We start from the raw sequence: 22,738 nt of genomic DNA, 5'->3' as shown, positions 1-22,738 counted from the left end.
GTTTCCGTTACGTTATTTTATCGATCGGAGTGTTGCGCTTTCGAATTACGATTTTGTTTTACCCCTTTTTCTTCAAAGGCTCCTAGTTATAAACATTCTTCACAATACTATATGTACTAAATTTTATTTTTACAGGTCATAATACCTTGCCACTTCTGTCTTATGAGTTAAGCATAAGACTTTGTATGGTAGGGTGTTACAAAAATCAACGGCAGCTTCAAAACACAGCCCCCAACATTTTCGCGGCAGCATAAACAGCTCTAAATCACAACAAGCAACCTCAGTTACTAAATCCTAGGAACATTAATATCGTAAAGGCTTTAATACACGTACAGGACACTAACGCAGGGCTTTCGAAACATGATTACTTACCGAAATAACAAAATGAAGCAGTTGCGATTCCAAACTGACCCGGCAACAGCTCTGGTAGTAGCCAGAAACTCCGGTGGATCAACTATAATAACCACGCAGAATCAAAACCTTCTCGCAATCCAAAAAGACAGAAACCTCAATTAAAACCCTTACCGGTAGTGTTTTCTGGCAACGGCAGTGGGGTTTTCGGCAGAAGGAGCGGCGGTGGCTGGCGCAGGCCTCCCCTCTCTCTCCTTTGCTCCCGTGCGTTCTCTCTCTCTTACTCTGTGTGGCTGGACAGCCATTTTCTCAATAGCACGGCGGTGGCAGGGACGACTGGAAGATGCGGCAGCGTCTTTTCCTCACCAGCGGCCAACCCTCGTCGGTGACAAACCCTAGCAGTGGCGGCGGATGCTCAGCAGGGACGAGTTCCTCCGGCTCATGTGCAGCGGCGCCGTTGGGAAACATGGAAGCAGCGGCGGCCGAACGCGAACGCGACGAGGCTGACCACGGCCTTTCCTCCTTAACAAAATAATTTCTGAATTTAAAACTGTAGATAACTATATGATTTGAACTTTGATCATAATAAGACTTTTCAAAAGTTCTGGGTCTTACAGAATACACATCCAGTAATGGTTCGATTGCTTAATTATATGTTTTCACCTATGATCATCTCCTTTCTTGCAAGTTGTTAAAATCTTTTCAATAACTCAATTCAATTTTGGATTTGATTTGATTATGATTACTTTAGCCCTTGTGTTCATATATGTATTCTTGGGATTTGATTTATTTTGACCAAGTAGTTGCATTCATTTTGATTGATTGCATTTAGATAGAGTGCATATAGATAGTTTGCATTAAATGAATGTTGATACCCTTTGTCTCTTTCTTGAGTTTAGCATGAGGACATGCTTAGTTTAAGTGTGGGGAGGTTTGATAAACCCCAATTTTGTGGTTTATCTTGTGTTGAATTTAGGGGATTTTATCAACTTATCTCACATTTATTCAATGAAATAGCATGCTTTTGTAATTCTTCCTAATTTGTGCTTAAGAGTGTGATGAGCGGATATTTTATACGCTTTTTGGGGTTAATTTCATATAGTTTTTAGTATGTTTTAGTTAGTTCTTAGTTTATTTTCATTAGTTTCTAGGCAAAATTCGTATTTCTGGACTTTACTATGAGTTTTTGTGTTTTTCTGTAATTTCAGGTATTTTCTGGTTGAAATTGAGGGAGCTGAGCAAAAATCTGATTCAGGCTGAAAAAGGACTGCTGATGTTGTTGGATCCTGACCTCTCTACACTCGGAATGGAATTTCTGGAGCTATAAGAGTCGAATTGACGCGCTTTCAATTGCATTGGAAAGTAGACATCTAGGGCTTTCCAGCAATATATAATAGTCCATATTTTGCTCAAGGATAGACGATGTAAACTGGCGTTCAACGCCAGTTCCATGTTGTAGTCTGGCGTCTAGCGCCAGAAACACGTTACAAGTTGGAGTTCAACGCCAGAAACAGGTTACAGCCAGGCACGTGAGAAGCTTTAGTCTCAGCCCCAGCACACACCAAGTGGGCCCCAGAAGTGGATTTCTGCACTATCTATCATAGTTTACTCATTTTCTGTAAACCTAGGTTACTAGTTTAGTATTTAAACAACTTTTAGAGATTTATTTTATATCTCATGATATTTTAGATCTAAACTTTGTAATCTCTGACGGAATGAGTCTCTAAACTCCATTGTTGGGGGCGAGGAGCTCTGCTGTGTTTTGATGAATTAATGCAACTATTTCTGTTTTCCATTCAAAAATGCGTGTTCCTATCTAAGATAATCATTCGCGCTTAATTATAGAGAAGGTGATGATCCGTGACACTCATCACCTTCCTAAATCCATGAACGTGTGTTTGACAACCACCTCCATTCCATATCAGATTGAATGAGTATCTCTTAGATTCCTTAATCAGAATCTCCGTGGTATAAGCTAGAATCCATTGGCAGCATCCTTGAGAATCCAGAAAGTCTAAACCTTGTCTGTGGTATTCTGAGTAGGATTCTGGAATTGGATGACTGTGACGAGCTTCAAACTCACGAGTGCTGGGCGTAGTGACAGACGCAAAAGGATAGTAAATCCTATTCCGGTATGATCGAGAACCTATAGATGATTAGCCATGCGGTGACAGCGCACCTGGACCATTTTCACTGAGAGGAAGGATGGTAGCCATTGACAACGGTAATCCCCAACAAACAGCTTGCCATAGGAGGGACGTGCGTGCGTGAAGAAGAAATTAGGGAGAAAGCAGAGAGTCAAAAGATAAAGCATCTCCAAAACTCCAACATATTCTCATTTACTGCATAACAAGTATTTATATCATGCTCTTTTATTCCTCGTAATTCAATTTGATAAGTGAATTATTTTCCTGACTAAGAGGTACAAGGTAACCATAGATTGCTTCAAGCCAACAATCTCCGAGGGATTCGACCCTTACTCACGTAAGGTATTACTTGGACGACCCAGTGCCCTTGCTGGTTAGTTGTGCGGAATTACATAGTGTGAAGTAATTTTCGTGTACCAAGTTTTTGGCGCCGTTGCCGGGGATTGTTCGAGTTTGGACAACTGACGGTTTATTTTGTTGCTTAGATTAGGAAAAATTTTTTCTTTTTTGTTTAGAGTCTTCTATTATCATTTTTGGTTGAAATTTTCTTTTTAAAATCCTTATTTTCTTTTTTTTCTTATTTATTAAAAATACTTCTTCAAAACAAGTGTTACATTTACTGCCCAATTGGCTAGAGCGTTGGTCTATGTTCTTGGTAATTGGGTATATTCTTTTCAAAATCTTCTTTTTCAAAAATAATTTTTCTATTAAATCTTGTGCCAAACTTTAAGTTTGGTGTTTTCTTGTTGATTTTTCTTTGGTTTTCGAAAATTTTAGTTTGGTTTTCTAAAAATTTTAAGTTTGGTGTTCTATCTTCATGTTCTTGTTGTTCTTGTGAGTCTTCAAGGTGTTCTTGACTTTTCCTTGTGTCTTGATCTTGAAATTTTTAAGTTTGGTGTTCCTTGGTGTTTTCCCTCCAAAATTTTCGAAAACAAGGAGCATTAGATCTAAAAATTTTAAATCTTGTGCTATTTTATTGTTTTTCTCTCTCCTTATCAAATTCAAAAAAAATATCTTTTCTCTCCATTTTAAAGCAAATTTTCGAAAATTGCTCTTAAAATCCAGATTTTTATTTCAAAATTTAAAACCTTTTTCAAAAATCATATCTTTTTCAAAACTTCCTAAACCACTTCAAAAATCTTCAACCATTTTTATTTATTTTATTTTAATTTATTTTATTTTCAAAATAAATAAATAAATAAATAAAAATATTTTTTTATCATCTCCCTTTCTCCATCATGGATCTAAGTGGAAATGAACAGTCCAGAAGGACTATAGGGTCATATGCTAACCCCACTACTGCTTCATATGGGAGTAGTATCAGTATACCCTCCATTGGAGTCAGTAGCTTTGAGTTGAATCCTCAGCTCATTATCATGGTGCAGCAAAGTTGCCTGTATTCTGGTCTTCCACAGGAAGAACCTACAGAGTTTCTGGCACAGTTTTTACAAATTGCTGACATAGTACATGATAAGGAAGTAGATCAGGATGTCTACAGATTATTACTGTTCCCATTTGCTGTAAAAGACCAAGCTAAGAGGTGGTTAAATAACCAACCTAAGGCTAGCATAAAGACATGGAAACAGCTGACAGAAAAATTCCTGAATCAATACTTTCCTCCAAAATGGATGACACAGCTAAGGCTGGACATCCAAGGCTTTAAACAAGGAGATAATGAATCTCTTTATGATGCCTGGGAGAGATACAGAGATATGCTAAGAAAATGCCCCTCTGAAATGTTTTCAGAGTGGGTTCAGCTAGACATCTTCTATTATGGGCTTACAGAAAGGGCTCATCTTTCTCTAGATTACTCAGCTGGTGGATCTATCCACATGAGAAAGACAATTGAAGAAGCTCAAGATATCATTGATACAGTTGCCAGAAATCAGCATCTGTACCTAAGCAGTGACCCTTCCATGAAAGAAGAGGCTAAAACAGTGACTACTGAACTCCTGCTGAACAAGCTACTGAATTCAATCAGCAATTGGATTTTCTAACAAAACAGTTAGCCGGATTCAAGGAGAGAATACAAGAGACAAGGATGGCTAATATAAATATGGAAGAACAATTAAAGCAAACAAAGCAGTAGCTATCAAAACAAATAACAGAAGAATGCCAAACAGTTCAATTAAGAAGTAGGAAAATATTAAATACCCCACCTCAAGGCAGCAGGAAGCCAAGAAATGAGCAAACTACCCAAATTCCATCTGAGGACAGTAAGAGCCCGGGGAAAAATGATTCTGGCGCTAAAATGCCAGAAATTGGGTGGAAGGCTGGTGCTGAACGTCCAAACCATGCTCAGGACTGGCGTTCAACGCCAGAAACAAGCAAGGAACTAGCGTTGAATGCCCAAAGGAAGCACAGTTCTGGCGTTCAGACACAGGAAGAGGAAGCACTAATTCAAGTGCTAAGGACACACAAGACAGCTCTTGGGTGGTCCATAAGTGACCTTAAGGGCATAAGCCCAGCTAGATGCATGCACAAGATCTTATTGGAGGATAATGCTAAGCCAGTGGTTCAACTACAGAGGCGGCTAAATCCAGCCATGAAGGAAGTAGTGCAGGAAGAGGTCACCAAATTACTGGAGGCTGGGATTATTTATCCTATTTCTGATAGCCCCTGGGTGAGCCCTGTCCAAGTCGTCCCCAAAAAGGGAGGCATGACAGTGGTTCATAATGAAAAAAATGAACTGGTTCCTACAAGAACAGTTACAGGGTGGCGCATGTGTATTGACTACAGAAGGATCAATACAGCCACCAGGAAGGATCATTTTCCTTTACCATTCATAGACCAGATGCTAGAGAGACTAGCAGGTCATGATTATTACTGCTTTTTGGACGGCTATTCAGGCTACAACCAAATTGCAGTAGATCCCCAGGATCAAGAGAAAACAGCATTCACATGCCCATCTGGAATATTTGCTTACAGAAGGATGCCATTTGGGCTGTGTAATGCACCTGCAACCTTTCAGAGATGCATGCTCTCTATTTTCTCTGATATGGTGGAAAAATTTCTGGAAGTCTTCATGGATGACTTCTCAGTATATGGAGACTCATTCAGCTCCTGTCTTGATCACCTGTCACTGGTTTGAAAAGATGCTAAGAGACCAACCTGATTTTAAACTGGGAAAAATGTCACTTTATGGTGACTGAAGGGATTGTCCTTGGGCATAAGATTTCAAACAAGGGAATAGAGATGGATCAAGCTAAAATAGAGGTAATTGAAAAATTACCACCACCTGCCAATGTTAAGGCAATCAGAAGCTTTCTGGGGCATGCAGGATTCTACAGGAGGTTTATAAAGGATTTTTCAAAAATTGCAAAACCTCTAAGCAATCTGCTAGCTGCTGACACGCCATTTGTGTTTGATACAGAGTACCTGCAGGCGTTTGAAACTCTGAAAGCTAAGCTGGTCACAGAACCAGTTATCTCTGCACCAGACTGGACATTGCCATTCGAATTAATGTGTGATGCCATTGATCACGCTATTGGTGCAGTACTGGGGTAAAGGCATGACAAACTTCTACATGTCATTTATTATGCTAGCCGTGTTTTAAATGATGCCCAGAAAAATTACACAACCACAGAAAAGGAATTGCTTGCAGTGGTCTATGCCATTGACAAGTTTAGGTCATACTTAGTAGGATCAAAAGTGATTGTGTACACTGACCATGCTGCTCTTAAATATCTACTTACAAAGCAGGATTCGAAACCCAGGCTTATAAGATGGGTATTGCTTCTGCAAGAGTTTGATATAGAAATAAGAGACAGAAAAGGGACAGAAAATCAAGTAGCTGATCATCTGTCCCGAATAGAGCCAGTAGAAGGGGCGCCCTCTCCCTCTATTGAAATCTCTGAAACCTTTCCGGATGAGCATCTGTTCGCCATTCAGGAAACACCATGGTTTGCAGACATTGCAAACTATAAAGCTGCAAGTTTCATACCCAAGGCGTACAGCAGGCAACAAAAGAAAAAATTAATTTCTGATGCAAAGTACTACTTGTGGGATGAACCCTATCTCTTTAAGAGATATGCAGATGGAATAATCCGTAGGTGTGTACCTAGAAAAGAAGCACAGAGGATCCTATGGCATTGCCATGGATCACAATATGGAGGCCATTTCGGAGGTGAGCGAACAGCCACCAACGTCCTCCAATGTGGTTTCTACTGGCCTACACTCTACAGAGATTCCCGAGAGTTTGTAGCCAGAGAGCTGGTAATTTGCCTCATAGTTACGCCATGCCTCAACAAGGAATCTTGGAGATTGAGTTGTTTGATGTATGGGGAATTGATTTCATGGGGCCTTTCCCACCATCATACTCAAACACTTATATTCTGGTGGCAGTTGACTATGTATCAAAATGGGTAGAGGCCATTGCCACACCCACCAATGATACTAAAACAGTACTGAAGTTTCTCCAGAAACATATATTTAGCAGATTTGGTGTTCCTAGGGTACTAATCAGTGATGGGGGCACTCACTTCTGCAATAAATAGCTTTACTCCGCCATGGTCCGGTATGGGATTCGCCACAAGGTGGCGACTCCATATCATCCATAGACAAATGGGCAAGCTGAAGTTTCTAACAGAGAACTAAAAAGAATCCTGGAACGGACTGTAAGTACCCGTAGAAAGGATTGGGCACAAAGCTTGGATGATGCTCTGTGGGCTTACAGAACAGCATTCAAGACTCCTATAGGGACCTCTCCGTACCAACTTGTGTATGGTAAGGCTTGTCACCTGCCCGTGGAACTGGAACATAAGGCCTACTGGGCAACCAGATTCCTAAACTTTAATGCCAAACTAGCTGGAGAAAAAAGATTGCTCCAGCTGAATGAGCTAGAGGAATTCAGATTCACTGCTTTCGAAAATGCCAAGCTTTATAAAGAGAAATAAAAAAGATGGCATGACAGAAAGCTATCTTCTAGAATCTTTGAACTAGGACAAAAGGTTCTGTTGTTTAACTCTAGGCTCAAGCTATTCCCCGGGAAACTGAAGTCCCGGTGGAGGGGACCATATGTGCTTACAAGTGTATCACCATATGGTTATGTGGAGCTTCAAGACATTGACTCTGATAGGAAGTTCATTGTTAATGGACAGAGAATCAAGCATTATCTTGAAGGTAATGTTGAGCAAGAATGCTCATGGCTGAGGCTAGATTAAAAAGCTCAGCAAGGTCCAGCTAAAGACAATAAAGAAGCGCTTGCTGGGAGGCAACCCAGCCATTGGCATCACTTCCTCTAGCATTTTGCCCTATTCTTGATTTTATTTGTTTATATAAAGTTCATTGATACTAAGGTAAAGAGTCAATTGCATAAGTTTACAGGGTTACAGAAGGATTCAGCACACAAAACAGAGAAAAAGAGCTCACTGGCAAGAAAACGCCAGTAAGAGGCACAATTGGGCGTTCAACACCCAAAAGAAGCATCCACTGGGCGTTGAACGCCAGTAAGGATAGCTATATGGGCGTTTAACGCCAGATTTACAGCGTCCTGGGCGTTCAGAAAAACGCCCAGTGACAAAGGAGTTCCTGGCGTTCAACGCCAGAAAGAAGCAGCAGCTGGGCGTTGAACGCCCAGGAGAAGCAGCAATTGGGCGTTAAACGCCCAAAACATGCAGCGTTTGGGCGTTTAACGCTAGGATGGTGGGGAGGAGGTAAATTCGTTTTTACTTCATATTTTTTATTTTAATTTTAATTTTCATGTTTCAATTCATGATTTCTTGCATAAACATGTTACAAACCCTGATTTCTAAGAACCCTAATTTCTAAAACCCTACTTTAAAAATATCAAATGTATCTTAATCCATAAACACAAATACTTTTTCAATCCAATCTAACTCTTTTTCAAATTTTCCAAAACAAATCTATCTCTTTTCCTTCTAAAATCTTTTCAACTCATCAATATCTTTTTCAAATCTCCACATTATCCTTTTCAAAATCCAAATTTATCTTTTTCAAATATCTTTCATATCTTTTCAATTTTAAATCACATCTTTTTATATCATATTTTTTTTAAATCATATCTTCTATCTTATCTTTTTAATATTTTCGAAAATCCTACCCCCTCTCTTTTTAAAACCACATTCGGCCCCCTCCCCTCTCATCCACCATTCGACACAAGCTCTCCTTCTACCCATCTCCTTTCTTTTCTTTTGCTTGAGGACAAGCAAACCTCTAAGTTTGGTGTGTTTATCTGTGATCACTAAACCATACCCACTAAGATCATGGCTCCTAAAGGAAAACAACCCACTCCAAGAGGCAAGAAAGAAAGCATTCCAAAACCACTTTGGAATCAAGGGAGGTTCTTAACCAAAGAACATTCAGACCATTACTACAAAATAATGGGTCTAAGATCAGTGATCCCAGAAGTCAAGTTCGATCTGAAAAAAGATGAATATCCGGAGATCCAAGAGCAGATTCTAAACAGGAACTGGGAAGTCCTAGCTAATCCTGAAACGAAAGTGGGAAGGAATATAGTTCAGGAATTCTACGCTAATCTGTGGCAAACAGACAGGCAGAGAATATCTAGAACTGCCCTCTATGACTATCGAACTTTGGTCAGAGGAAAGATTGTTCACATCCACCCTGACAAAATCAGGGAGATCTTTAAGCTACCTCAGCTGAAAGATGACCCAGACTCCTTCAATAGGAGAATGATGAGAACAAACAAGAGCCTGGATAAGATTCTAGAGGATATATGCATCCCTAGAGCCAGGTGGACCACCAGCAGCAAGGGTGTCCCAAATCAACTCAAGAGAGAAGATCTCAAACCAGTCGCCAGAGGTTGGCTGGACTTCATTGGGCGTTCTATATTGCCCACAAGCAACCATTCTGAAGTCACTGTTAAAAGAGCAGTGATGATCCATTGCATTATGTTGGGAAAAGAAGTAGAAGTTCATCAACTGATCCCATCTGAATTTTACATACTTGCTAACAAGAACTCCAAGGATGCCAGGTTGGCTTATCCAAGCTTAATATCTATGCTCTGCAAAGATGCTGGAGTAAAGATGGGAATAACAGAGTATATCTCAGTGGAGCAACCAATCACTAAAATCACAATGGAAAAACAATAATTGCAGGATGACCCCACCAAGAGGAGGGCGCAAGAATTCCTCCCAAGAAGTCCCTCAATTTGAATATTGGGAACAGCTTGAAGCATCTGTTACCAAGTTGCAGGAATCTATGGACCAAATAAAGGAAGAACAGCAAAATCAAAACAGTATGCTCTGCAAACTGCTCAGGGAACAAGAAGAGCAAGGGCGTAACTTAAACATGAATAAAATAGAAGATTTTCTTTAGGATAAGGAGGCAATATTTTTCGAGTTTTTAATACAAGAAATTCTAATTAATTACATGTGGTGGCAATGCTTTCTGCCTTCTGAATGAATGCCTGAACAGAGCATATGTCTTTGGAATTTGATGTTCTTGAATGTTAAATATGTTGGCTCTTGAAAGAATAATGAACATGAGACATGTTATTGATAATCTGAAAAATCATAAAAATGATTCTTGAAGCAAGAAAAAGCAGTGAATACAAAGCTTGCAAAAAAAAAGGGGCAAGCAGAAAAAGCCAATAGCCCTTAAAACCAAAAGGCAAGGGTAATAAAAAGGATCCAAGGCTTTGAGCATCAGTGGATAGGAGGGCCTAAGGGAATCAAATCCTGGTCTAAGCGGCTAAACCAAGCTGTCCCTAACCATGTGCTTGTGGCGTGAAGGTGTCAAGTGAAAACTTGAGACTGAGCGGTTAAAGTCAAGGTCCAAAGCAAAAAGAAGAGTGTGCTTAAGAACCCTGGACACCTCTAATTAGGGACTTTAGCAAAGCTGAGTCATAATCTGAAAAGATTCACCCAATTATGTGTCTGTGGCAATTATGTATCCGGTGGTAATACTGGAAAACAAAGTGCTTAGGGCCACGGCCAAGACTCATAAAAGTAGCTGTGTTCAAGAATCAACATACTAAACTAGGAGAATCAATAACACTATCTGAATTCTAAGTTCCTATAGATGCCAATCATTCTGAGCTTCAATGGATAAAGTGAGATGCCAAAACTGTTCGGAAGCAAAAAGCTACTAGTCCCGCTCATTTAATTAGAATCTGAGCTTCACTCAAAAACTCTGAGATATTATTGCTTCTTGACTTATTTGTATTCTATTTTATTTGTCTAGTTGCTTGGGGACAAGCAATAGTTTAAGTTTGGTGTTGTGATGAGCGGATATTTTATACGCTTTTTGGGGTTAATTTCATATAGTTTTTAGTATGTTTTAGTTAGTTCTTAGTTTATTTTCATTAGTTTCTAGGCAAAATTCATATTTCTGGACTTTACTATGAGTTTGTGTGTTTTTCTGTAATTTCAGGTATTTTCTGGCTGAAGTTGAGGGAGCTGAGCAAAAATCTGATTCAGGCTGAAATAGGACTGCTGATGCTGTTGGATCCTGACCTCTCTGCACTCGGAATGGAATTTCTGGAGCTATAGGAGTCCAATTGACGCGCTTCCAATTGCGTTGGAAAGTAGACATCCAGGGCTTTCCAAAAATATATAATAGTCCATACTTTGTTCAAGGATAGATGACGTAAACTAGCGTTCAACGCCAGTTCCATGTTGCAGTCTGGCGTCCAGCGCCAGAAACACGTTACAAGTTGGAGTTCAACGCCAGAAATAGGTTACAGCCTGGCGTTGAACGCCCAAAACAGCCCAGGCACGTGAGAAGCTTTAGTCTCAGCCCCAACACACACCAAGTGGGCCCCAGAAGTGGATTTCTGCACTATCTATCATAGTTTACTCATTTTCTGTAAACCTAGGTTACTAGTTTAGTATTTAAACAACTTTTAGAGATTTATTTTGTATCTCATGACATTTTAGATCTGAACTTTGTAATCTTTGACGGCATGAGTCTCTAAACTCCATTGTTGGGGGTGAGGATCTCTGCTGTGTTTTGATGAATTAATGCAACTATTTCTATTTTCCATTCAAACATGCGTGTTCCTATCTAAGATATTCATTCGTGCTTAATTATAGAGAAGGTGATGATCCGTGACACTCATCACCTTCCTCAATCCATGAACGTGTGTTTGACAACCACCTCCGTTTTATATCATATTGAATGAGTATCTCTTAGATTCCATAATCAGAATCTCCGTGGTATAAGCTAGAATCCATTGGCAGCATCCTTGAGAATCCGGAAAGTCTAAACCTTGTCTGTGGTATTCCGAGTAGGATTCTGGGATTGGATGACTGTGACGAGCTTCAAACTCACGAGTGCTGGGCGTAGTGACAGACGCAAAAGGATAGTAAATCCTATTCCGTTATGATCGAGAACCTACAGATGATTAGCCGTGCGGTGACAGTGCACCTAGACCATTTTCACTGAGAGGAAAGATGGTAGCCATTGACAACGGTAATCCCCAACACACAGCTTGCCATAGGAGGGACGTGCGTACGTGAAGAAGAAATTAGGGAGAAAGCAGAGATTCAAAAGACAAAGCATCTCCAAAACTCCAACATATTCTCATTTACTGCATAACAAGTATTTATTTCATGCTCTTTTATTCCTCGTAATTCAATTTGATAAGTGAATTATTTTCCTGACTTAGAGTTACAAGGTAACCATAGATTGCTTCAAGCCAACAATCTCCGTGGGATTCGGCCCTTACTCACGTAAGGTATTACTTGGACGACCCAGTGCACTTGCTGGTTAGTTGTGCGGAATTACATAGTGTGATGTAATTTTCATGCACCAGAGTGAAAACATGCTTTTTAGACCTTTAAATTGCTAATTTTAATTCACTTTAATCTATGTTTGTTGAGTAATTTCAGGCTTATAAGATAAGGATTGGATGGAAGAAGTGAAGAGAAAAGCATGCAAAGTAGAGAATTAAGGAAGAAATGAGCATTTGGAGGATCCAAGGCCACGCGCGCATGCGTCACCCACGCATACGCGTGAGTTGGGAATTTGCAAGGCGACGCGCACGAGTTGACAACGCACACGCGTGACGTTGGTCACGTGACCTCATTAAAGGCAACACGCTGGGGTGTTTTCTGAGCCTTATAGGCCCAAATCCAACTCATTTCTGAAGCTATTTGATGCAGAATTCAAGAGGGAACAAAGGGGGAGCAATTAGATGCTTAGGATCATGCTTTAGGTAGTTTTCTAGAGAGAGAAGCTCCTTTTTCTCTCTAGAATTAAGGTAGAATTAGGTCAAACTCTCTTAGATTTAGGTTTCAATTCTTGTTTTCATTTAGTTTTCTTTACAATTTCTTGTTCCTACATCTTTATTCTCTTAGTTTGTTTTATTAACTTCTCATTTATGTCATTTTTAGTTTATGAACCCACTTGTTAATTTCAATTTCTATTAATGCAATTTTTATTGTTATTGATTTCTTGCATTAGGTAGTGGTAGAATTTACTATTCCTTGCAATTTTACTATGCTTTCATTTTATGCCTTTCAAGTGTTTGATAAAATGCTTGGTTAGATTTTAGAGTAGTTTTTAAGCATTATTGGCTTGGAAAGAGAAATTGAGTAGTCTTGAGTCATTAAAACCCAATTTAGATTGGTGATCTAGAGTTATTAGTTAGTCTTGTGTCTATTAATATCACTTATTGATTGGGATTAACTAGTCCTATTTGACTTTCTCTCAATATAAAGATAACATTATACCTTCTTCCGATGTTGGAGATGACGAAATAGGATTAGCTCTTGTTAACTATTGTATGATGATTAATGACTAGGATAGAAAGCCTTGATTCTCAATTCTTGCCATGGATGCCTCTTTTTAGTATTTGCTATCCTTAGTTGTTTTCTTTATTTTCATGTCATTTAGATTATAGTCTTCTTATTTACAAACCCCTTGGACCTCATAACCAATAAAACGCATACCTCATTGCAATTTCTTCGAGAGACGACCCGAGATCTAATACTCTCGATATTTTTATTGGTTTGCACTTGTGACAAGCAAAATTAAACTTTGATGTAGGATTGGTTGTTGGTATAGACTATACTTGTAACGAAGTGATTCAACTTTATTCAGAAATTCTATATCAACGTAAAGTCTTCTTTCAGTCATGTTCGTTAATTTTAAAATAAAAGTCATTTCCACCCATGGTTCGTCGACAATGTGACGATAATAGAATAAGGGTTAATGCATCATCAAAAAAATCGACGACTTGAATGTTGATTTTAATATTTTATTTTTAGTTATCTTCTTTTAACAATATAGACAGCAAGCTGTCGAAAAATATCAGTAAAAAGTATAATCGTTGTTTTTTAGCGTTAAAAGATACGTTTTTTTTTTTTTGTAATGGTAATTCGTTAATCTTTAACCAAATCCTGTTGAATCTTATTTAGCTGAATAATAATTCTATCATATGTAAAGCATGCAAGGCAACTTTAATATAGAGAGAACCAAAACGTTGAAGATTCAAACAAAGTAATTGATTTTATTCTTAATAAGTTCTATACGAATAAATAATCTTAAATTGCTTTCTTTATTACTTAAAGAGAAAGTTTAGAAAATTAATTAGTAGTGCAACCAATTTGAATAACTTTTTAAAAATTTCAAAAAATTTGATTTAAAATTTAAATTTGCATTCAAAAAACTTCATTTTATAAAAAATAATGTAGTGTCATTCCTCTCCTCTCCTGATGTGGCATTGCTTCTCCTCTCCCCATGTAGTGATTTGCATGCTCCATATTGCATCGCGCTATCGTTTGCGACGGGACCCTCTCCAGCCGCATCACTTATCGACGTTCAAGCTCTTCTCGCAGAGTTGCGATCTGTGCACTTCTTGACGTCCAGCACGTGCGTCGCCAAGTCGAACCACTCTCGCTCACATCGTCTCGCATTGTCATGGCACTGCTTGTGGGAGTTCGACTATCGCAATGACGATGCAGAACGCAACAGTGCGATCAACCATTCCATCTCCTTGCACAAGAACATCGCGGCCTCTCCCTCTATCTCCTCGCGCAAGATTCTTCTTCTTGGATGTTTTTTTTTCTATGTTTCCGATTTTTTCCCTTATTTTCTTCTTTTTAGATTTTGGAGGACTTTCTTAATCTTTATAGAAGCTTCTTGCTTAGTTTTTTTATGCTCTTTTTCTAATTTTTTTTTTATGTTTCATTTTGTTAGTGTCAAATTTTTAAAATGATTTTAGATATCTCATTTGTTTTTAGGTTTTGGATTTTTTTCTTATTACGTTTTGGATGTCTTTTATTTTGAAATTTTTAAAATAATTTTAGAATTTTTTAAATGGTATTTGGAATATTTAAAATAAATTTTTAAAATAATTTTACAATGATTTTAGATGTTTATTATTATTTGGGTTTAGATATTTCTTTTCTAAAATTTTGATTTTTTTTTGTTAGGTTTTTGGATGTTTCTCATGATAATTTGAATTAACGTTTTTTTCAAAAAAAATTTAAAAAAAATTTTGAATATCTCATTTTTGTTAGGATTTAGAATGAATTTTTAAAATGATTTAAAAATTTTAAAATAAATTTTTAAAATAATTTTAAATCTTTGTTATTATTTGGTTTTAGATTTTTTTTGGATCTTAGATTTTTTTTAGGTTTGGAATGTGGTAATTTGAATTGACGTTGCTTAAAAAAATTTTAAAAATTACTAGTTAGTTAATTGTACTTGATTACACCTCTTGTTAACCACCTAAGAGATTTGAATTTTTAAATAATCTCTCACTTGATGTATACATTATTGTGAATTAATAGTATCTTTTAAAATTTTATGTGCTCATCCTGATGAATGCGCTATTTTTCTTAATTAATTTTGCAATATTATTTTTCACGTATATCAATTATAAAATTATCGCATATTTTACCATTTCACGAGAAGGAAACTATTTGTCTCACTCAAATAGTTCTGTTTAACAAATCATCACAATGAACTTGATAAACGGGTCTAGTTCTCTAATGGAGATGATGATCATGGACTAGATTGACATTTTATTTCAATACATAAAAGAGTAGATGGCCGTTTCATGAGATGGACAGGGATCAGAGTGAAATTTTACTGAATAGTTTATTATCACTTTTGTAAACATTTAATTATTCAAGTACTCCTAGTAAAAGTACGCATGAAAGTATACAATAATAAAACTCGAAACTAGCTAATATATTAATATATGGTAAATTTTACCCAATCTTTCGTAAATTAAAGGATAAATTATTCTTTATAACATGTTTTATTATTATTAAATAAAATAAAATAAATTATTTTATTATAGTTAAATTTAATTTTTATCTAACCTAAATTTTGTTAATCTAATTAGTTAATCATGATATAATTTTTTGCAAATTATAAAAATTATTAAAAAGTTTAATTTTGTAATTTTTTATTTTTTTCAAATTATATATTTATTAATCAATTTCAATTACACAATAAAAAAATTCAAAGAACAGAAAGAATAAATAAAAAAAATCAAAAGGCATTAAAAATTTAAAATTCTCAAATGTTTCTCTCTTTTGTTTTCTTAATTTTTTTTTCTCAAAAGTCTTTTTTCTTGTTCTTATTAACTAATTATATCTATTTATTATCAATTATTTTTATAGATCAATTAAAAAGTTATTTCACATGACATACACATGCATTAATTCATAGTAACTACATTCTGTTCGCATTTCAGTATTTGTTTTATCTTCTTGTTGCACATACGTATCTTTCAGTGCATTTTAATTTGTCGACATCGTAAACATGCCTTCATGGCTATGTTTAGCAATAGTGGTTATTCTGAAAGAATTTCGAATTAAAATTCTTTCGGTTTTCAACTTTTCATTACTTTAAAAGCGAAGTATTTAAAAAATCTTATTGTTTTGAAATGCTTTTGACGAATCTAATTTCATTGTTAAGAGGAATGAAGAAGATTTTTGAATGAATAAAGAAAGTAAGAGAAAATTATTAAAAAGGTGTTTTAGAAATTTTAAATTTTATGTTTCTTTGATTTTTTGTATTTGTCTTTTTCTTTTAAGATTTTTTTATTTTGTGATTGAACGTAATTAATAGAGTGTGATTTGAAAAAAAAAGTTATAAAATAGAACATTTCTACTGATTTTATAATTTGTAAAAAAAATTATATCACAGTTAATTAATTAAGTTAACAAAATTAAGATTGAATTAAGAATTTAACCATGATGATAAGTCAGCCTATTTCATCCAATAATAATAAAATAGAAAAGTATAGGTAACGAATAACATTGGTACGGTGAACAATGTGAACAATAGATATATCAGATGTTTATTTTATTAGATGTGCAAATGGTTATTCTAATATTAAGTTTAAGTTTTAGGTGGATAATTTGAAAGTGTAGTGTGTTTTTATTTTATTGCTTTTAAAAAAATCATTGATTACTTAGCATAATCCTAATAAAATATGTTACTTAACTTTTAGAATTTACCTTTATATAATTATTCACATCAACCAGTGATAAACAAATAGTAGAATTCTCTAATTGCTTACCTCTTCACACAAACAAAACCACAAGAGAAGATATTATAAATTGAAGTGGCAGATAATAAAGATGCTCTGAAACTAACGTACACATATATGCAACACATACAATACAAGCAAGATGTTGATTAAGGTAGTTGTCTTGCTTTTCCACGTTGGATTTTCAAGCACAGCGATTGCATCTGATCCCCAGTTCAAAGAACAAGGATTGACAACCACAAAGAAAATGTTTAACAATGATGATGCAAGTAGTCACGACTACTTTGTTAGATCACCGTCCGATAAAGATTGCTGTAAAAAATGCTTTCACCATCAGGATTATTTCTTTGGTTACTACCAGTGTCTAGACGGAGGTGAATCTTGTTATGAATCTTGCAAAATTTGTATTTGTAACCGCTCTAGTCCTCGACGATGTTACTGTGCAGATTTATCTTCCGACATATGTCCTATACCAGAATGCAAGTGAAAATTTTTCAATAAGCTACTTGAAGTGTGGTTTGCGTGTCAATATATAATTATTTTACAATAAAAACTTTTAATTTCTTGAAACACCTTAAATGCATGATATAATACATGATCAGAATTTAGTATAAACTTTTACCCTAATGTGTGGTGTACAATAAAGTATCAAGTAAGCAATTGAAGCTTGTGTTACCTTTTCTTCTAATAACATAAATAAGATGGTAAAACTTGACACTTTGAGAGATATCGTTATAGAACATTCAAATCAAATATGTTTATTAGAACAAGGTAATATTACATAAAAAATGACAACTAATTCTTACCCCACTAGAAAAGTCAAATTTAATTGACTAACTATATATCAGATAAAATCATATAATACACAAGATAAGAATAATTGTCTACGCCGTTATATATTTCAATCTCTTATCTCTGATCAGTTTAAAAAAAAAAATATTTGGTTAATATTATGATATGTTACAAGAATATTTATTTGAAAATATTAATGGTTAGAAACAACAAAATATTATTTGTTCAATGATGAATCAGAACATAGAGCATTTTAATCAGAAAAATTAAACAAGAACTCGTTTTAATTAAAAAAAGAACTTGGTAATAGTTTTTTTTTTATTTATGCATGATTTTAATAATATGGAGAAAATGAATCAAGAAGAAATTAAAGAGCTTTTATGAAGTTTAATAATATCAAAACTATAATCATGAGTTGGTATCTATTCAATTTTATGGTGTCTATAGTTTAGTTGGCTAAGGTATTTATACAATTTTAAAAATATTTAAAAATTATTTTGAAAATAAATATAAGAGGTGTTATCAAAATGAAAAAAAAAATTATAACTTTAAATTTTATAATACTTTTTAAGTATTACTAAAATTGTACAACCACCATATTCATCATAAACAAAGATATTATAGACTATTTTATTTATATATTGTTAGAAACAAACTAAGAGAGTAATAAAGAGTGGCGCAATGCGGAGCTGTTGATCCTGGACGTTGATCCATCGAGAACCTCAAATGGACAGAGGACTTTAGGTGGTGTGTGGCGGTGCGTCCGGTAGAATCCGACAACGATTCTGGATGTGTTGGAATCGTAACGATAAGACGAACATGGTGGTAATAATAGTGATGAACCAAAGCATCAGAAATGGATCGAAAAACGAGGGCAAAGAACACTGTCAGAAGAGAAAAACAAAGGGCTAGAAACGAAGTTTCATAGAACAAAAAATAACCTATGCTTTGATACCATGTTAGAAATAAGAGAATAATCTGAAGAGTGTATTATTGAGTGTGTGTCAAAAGGTAAAATATACAAGGATATATATATAGGTGCTAAAAAAATAAAAGAAATAAAAGCACAAAATCCTACAATAAATATACAGATATGTTATATAAATATAGAATCCCGCTAGGGAAACATTGGGGTATCACTACAAAAATCACTTTTAGCGGCCATTTATTTTACTTTTAGCGGCAATAAAAATAGCCGCTAATACATTTACCGGCAATTAGACATTAGCCGTCTTATGCTTCGCCGCTAAAAAGTTTTAGTGGCCATTATAACATTTGCCGGTAAAGACCATTTTAATGGCCGCAAAAAGTATATAACTTTTAGGGGCAATTTTCTTGGCAATTTATATTGCCACTAAAAGTAATTCTAAGATGGAAACATTGTTCACTTTTAGTTGCCATTACTATTTCCGCTAAAATCTATTTTACCGGCAATTTATATGGCCACTAAAAAAATTCTAAAATTATACTATTATTCACTTTTAGCTGCCATTACTATTACCGCTAAAATTTTAAAGTTTTTTTAATTATACTCACTTTATTAATTAGAACTAACAACCTATATTTTTTCTATGATGATGATGATGATGATGATGATGATGATGATGATGATGATGATGATGATAATTTGCATTTGAAATTTGACCAGAAAAATTTGAAATAAGCTTTCTATTAAAATACTCCTTTTGACAAACTAGAATGCTAAAAGTGGTATTTGTCAATACATAATAAAAGTTTGTTTGTCATTTCATTGACTTTAAATACATTTTGCAGAAAATAAAAAAAAAGGTCAAAATATGCTCAATTCTTCTAGGCCAATGCTGCAGCAAAGCCACAAACTATGAGTCTCACAGCAGTTGCAGTGATGCCAATTACTATAACACCATTTGCATAACAAATTGAAATTTAAGTTAATGTTCCAATGCAGGGTGAGAAAAGCTTGAGTAAGAAACAGGTGCATTATGTGAGAACAGATTCCATTATATCTATTTATTATAAGTGCATAGATTCAGGTGCCTCATCTGAATGGGAGAACAGAAAACGACAACCCAGGAAACAAGGCATGTCTACAAACCACGTGTTGAAATATTATCACAAAAATAAAATAGAAAGTTACTCTAACAAGAGCCAGGCAAAATTTTCGATAACTTTGGACTTCTTTATCTATATGCACAATGCACTAGCTAGAGCGTGCTATTAATAATTAATTTATATTCTCAATACATGCTACTTCAAATTCAAATCAAACAGCACTCCCTGCATAGGCATGTTTGAAATTTATACATATACACGTAGCAAAAGAATTTGATGGATGGAGAAGTCTTGTATAATGATTTATAAACATACATTAAAGGAAAGCAAAATATAAAAAGAAAAGTAATCTTAATGAGCAGTTGGTATAATATTATGTACGATATTAGTTAATTAGTACTGGATTCAAACAATAATAGATAAAGATATAATCTTTCAAGAAAATAACTATTAGCATCAAACCTGATTTCAGGTGTTGGATGGTGCTAACTCATGACCACTATTAGCATCAGGAAGCTAATAAATGCAGTAATGTCAAATAAAAAAAATAGTTCACAAGAAAAAATTTTAAATTTTAAAAATTACCTGCATAAAAGAATTTTCATTGAAATCTTGAGTCATAGATGAACCTGTTGAAACAAACTTACACAAAATTTATCTCATAAAAGATAATTCAGCCAACATTTTATTTTGATTTTCTTTCATTAACTTCATTTCTTCATGTTTCTCCTTTAGCACCTTTATTTTTTGTTGTAATTTTTGAGCAACCTTACTAGCAAAAGCATCTGAAGCAAATTTACCATAAGATGATTTATTACCCCACAATAAAGAAGGTGTTGGACCAAGTCCTAAACCACGTACGTAACCACTTCTATTACTTCCCAATACTTGAGAATAAACATCTCCTTCCCAAGCAACACCATTATTAGATTATTCATTAGATAGCTCGCCATTGTTCAACTTCTCTTCAATTAGTTCCTATATAGAAAGAACTAAATGTCACAATTGAGTGAAGCTAAAAAGGAGGATACATGTATGTTCCTATTTTACAACTAAATGCATGATTTAGTTCCTTTATACTTTTCAATCACAACAAAAAGAAGATACAAATTCATAAATTTTACCACTACTTTTGCAGACTCCTCTTCCAATGGTCTACCATCCTTACGCCTTTTATGAATTTTGAGAAAAATCTCTCGTGAAGGTTCGATTCCATCCATGGCCTAACAAAAGGACAAAGTCAAAAGATTATATATACTGTGCTGCTTTGCTAATGGTTCAAAAAAGGACAAATTTTCAATGTTCTCATATTATATATACTGTGCTGTGTTGCTAATGGTTCCAGAAAAAAAAAACAGTGCATTGTTTTATAAAATATCTGAAATAAAAATTACGCATAAGTACCTGTTCATTCATCAATGTTGCAATGCTTTTGGATCCTCCCGTGTGAGGCATTTTTTGCTTTGCCCTATTAATCCTATTTGCTTGGGTACGTTTCTATCATAATACATTATGGATTAGTAAAATACACTACTACCCACACATGCCATTATTTCTCTATTTTCCTATTTTCTATATCTATACAGTTTCAGTAAAATAGTAAGTTCTATACAGTTCAATAAAATCTACTTTGGCCTAAGTAATTTGCTGCAGTTATGGCAGAATTAGAAATAAAAAATAAGAAAATGCTAATAAAACAAATAAAGACAATCCTTATCAGATTCAGTAATAATATTTATCTTATATTTACATGTTAGTTAAGGCTTTCAAAGTACCTTTGCTTTATCGAGAACTAATATGAGACAAGACCAATCCATTGATCTCTTGGGATTCGTTCCGGTCTATTCTTCAATAAAACATTTTTAGTTTTGTATTGTCCCAAACACATACCCTTTAAGTCATATTTATAATCTTTCCATTTCTTCCCAATTGATCTTTTTACAAATTCCACACCACGTATTGGGATAGAAAACTTCTTCTACAAAACATTAAAGCAATTTCTTAATGAATCAAATAAAATTAAATTAGAATCCATTAAGAATAATAAAATTCTTACCCTCACAATTTTCAGCAACTTATTTTTCTCCTCTTTATCATAACATCTCCAGTCATCTATGTTTAAAGGCATTATTGAAGGAGTTCTAGCTAGAATACCAAGAAAACTAGCAAGTTTTCTGCTTTCTTTTCTTATAGCTTGGTTGAAGTTATTAAATTGCACATCAATTGTCTTTTCATGAGGCATGTTCCAAATTTTTTTCAACAATGTAGGTCCTCTAACCTTCTTTGTCTTTGGATGACCTAACAAAAGAAATGCAATTATTCAGTGAAAAGAAATATGAAAATATAATAATATCACCTAATTCTTCATCTTGCTCAGAATTTATACTATTAGAAATACTAGGAGTTTGACACAAATCCTTATCATTCAATAGTTGCTCCATAAAAGGCAGCACTTCATCAGCATAATTTTTCTCTTCAACAAATCTCACACGACTCTTTTTAGGAACTCTTAAATCTATACTTGAGACAGCACTCTCAAGATCATTATCCTCAATAAGTTTGTTCCAATCTCTTTCTCTTCTTTTTTCTACTTGTGAAGCCCTCTTCTTCCCAGTTTCTTGTAGCTTCCCCATTAATTTCATGCCTTCTCTTTCCCTTCTTATGTTTTCCCTTTTTATTTGACTCTAATTATTTTCCAAATTGTTTCCTTCAATATTTGACTTTTTATAGTTGTTCTTTGATGCATCCATATCCTACAAAGTCAATAGAATTTAAAGTATAAAACCTTTACACTTAACAAAACAAAACAAAAAATAGATTATGGAAAAGGGTAAAAATTATAAAAAAATAGAACCCAAAGATTCTACCCTGAGTTTCCAAAGCTTCCATGTAATAACTGTAACACCCTAACTATCAAAATGTCACGCTTCCTGCTGCGCCACTCTGATAGCTCGGGTATTACGACTCTTAAAATATTTAA

At 34.9% G+C, this 22,738-nt stretch overlaps 1 pseudogene; it reads right to left on the bottom strand.

Annotated features, from left to right (window-relative positions):
* Positions 1-660: 660 nt before the first annotated feature.
* Positions 661-22,391, bottom strand: LOC107619798 (uncharacterized; annotated as a pseudogene).
* Positions 22,392-22,738: the final 347 nt, after the last annotated feature.

This window comes from Arachis ipaensis, chromosome B9, assembly GCF_059453495.1.
Source record: "Arachis ipaensis isolate K30076 ecotype BB chromosome B9, ASM5945349v1, whole genome shotgun sequence".
Taxonomy (NCBI): Eukaryota; Viridiplantae; Streptophyta; class Magnoliopsida; order Fabales; family Fabaceae; genus Arachis; species Arachis ipaensis.
The sequence above is the reverse complement of the archived record's forward strand: the minus strand, read 5'-3'. Positions and strand labels throughout refer to the sequence as shown.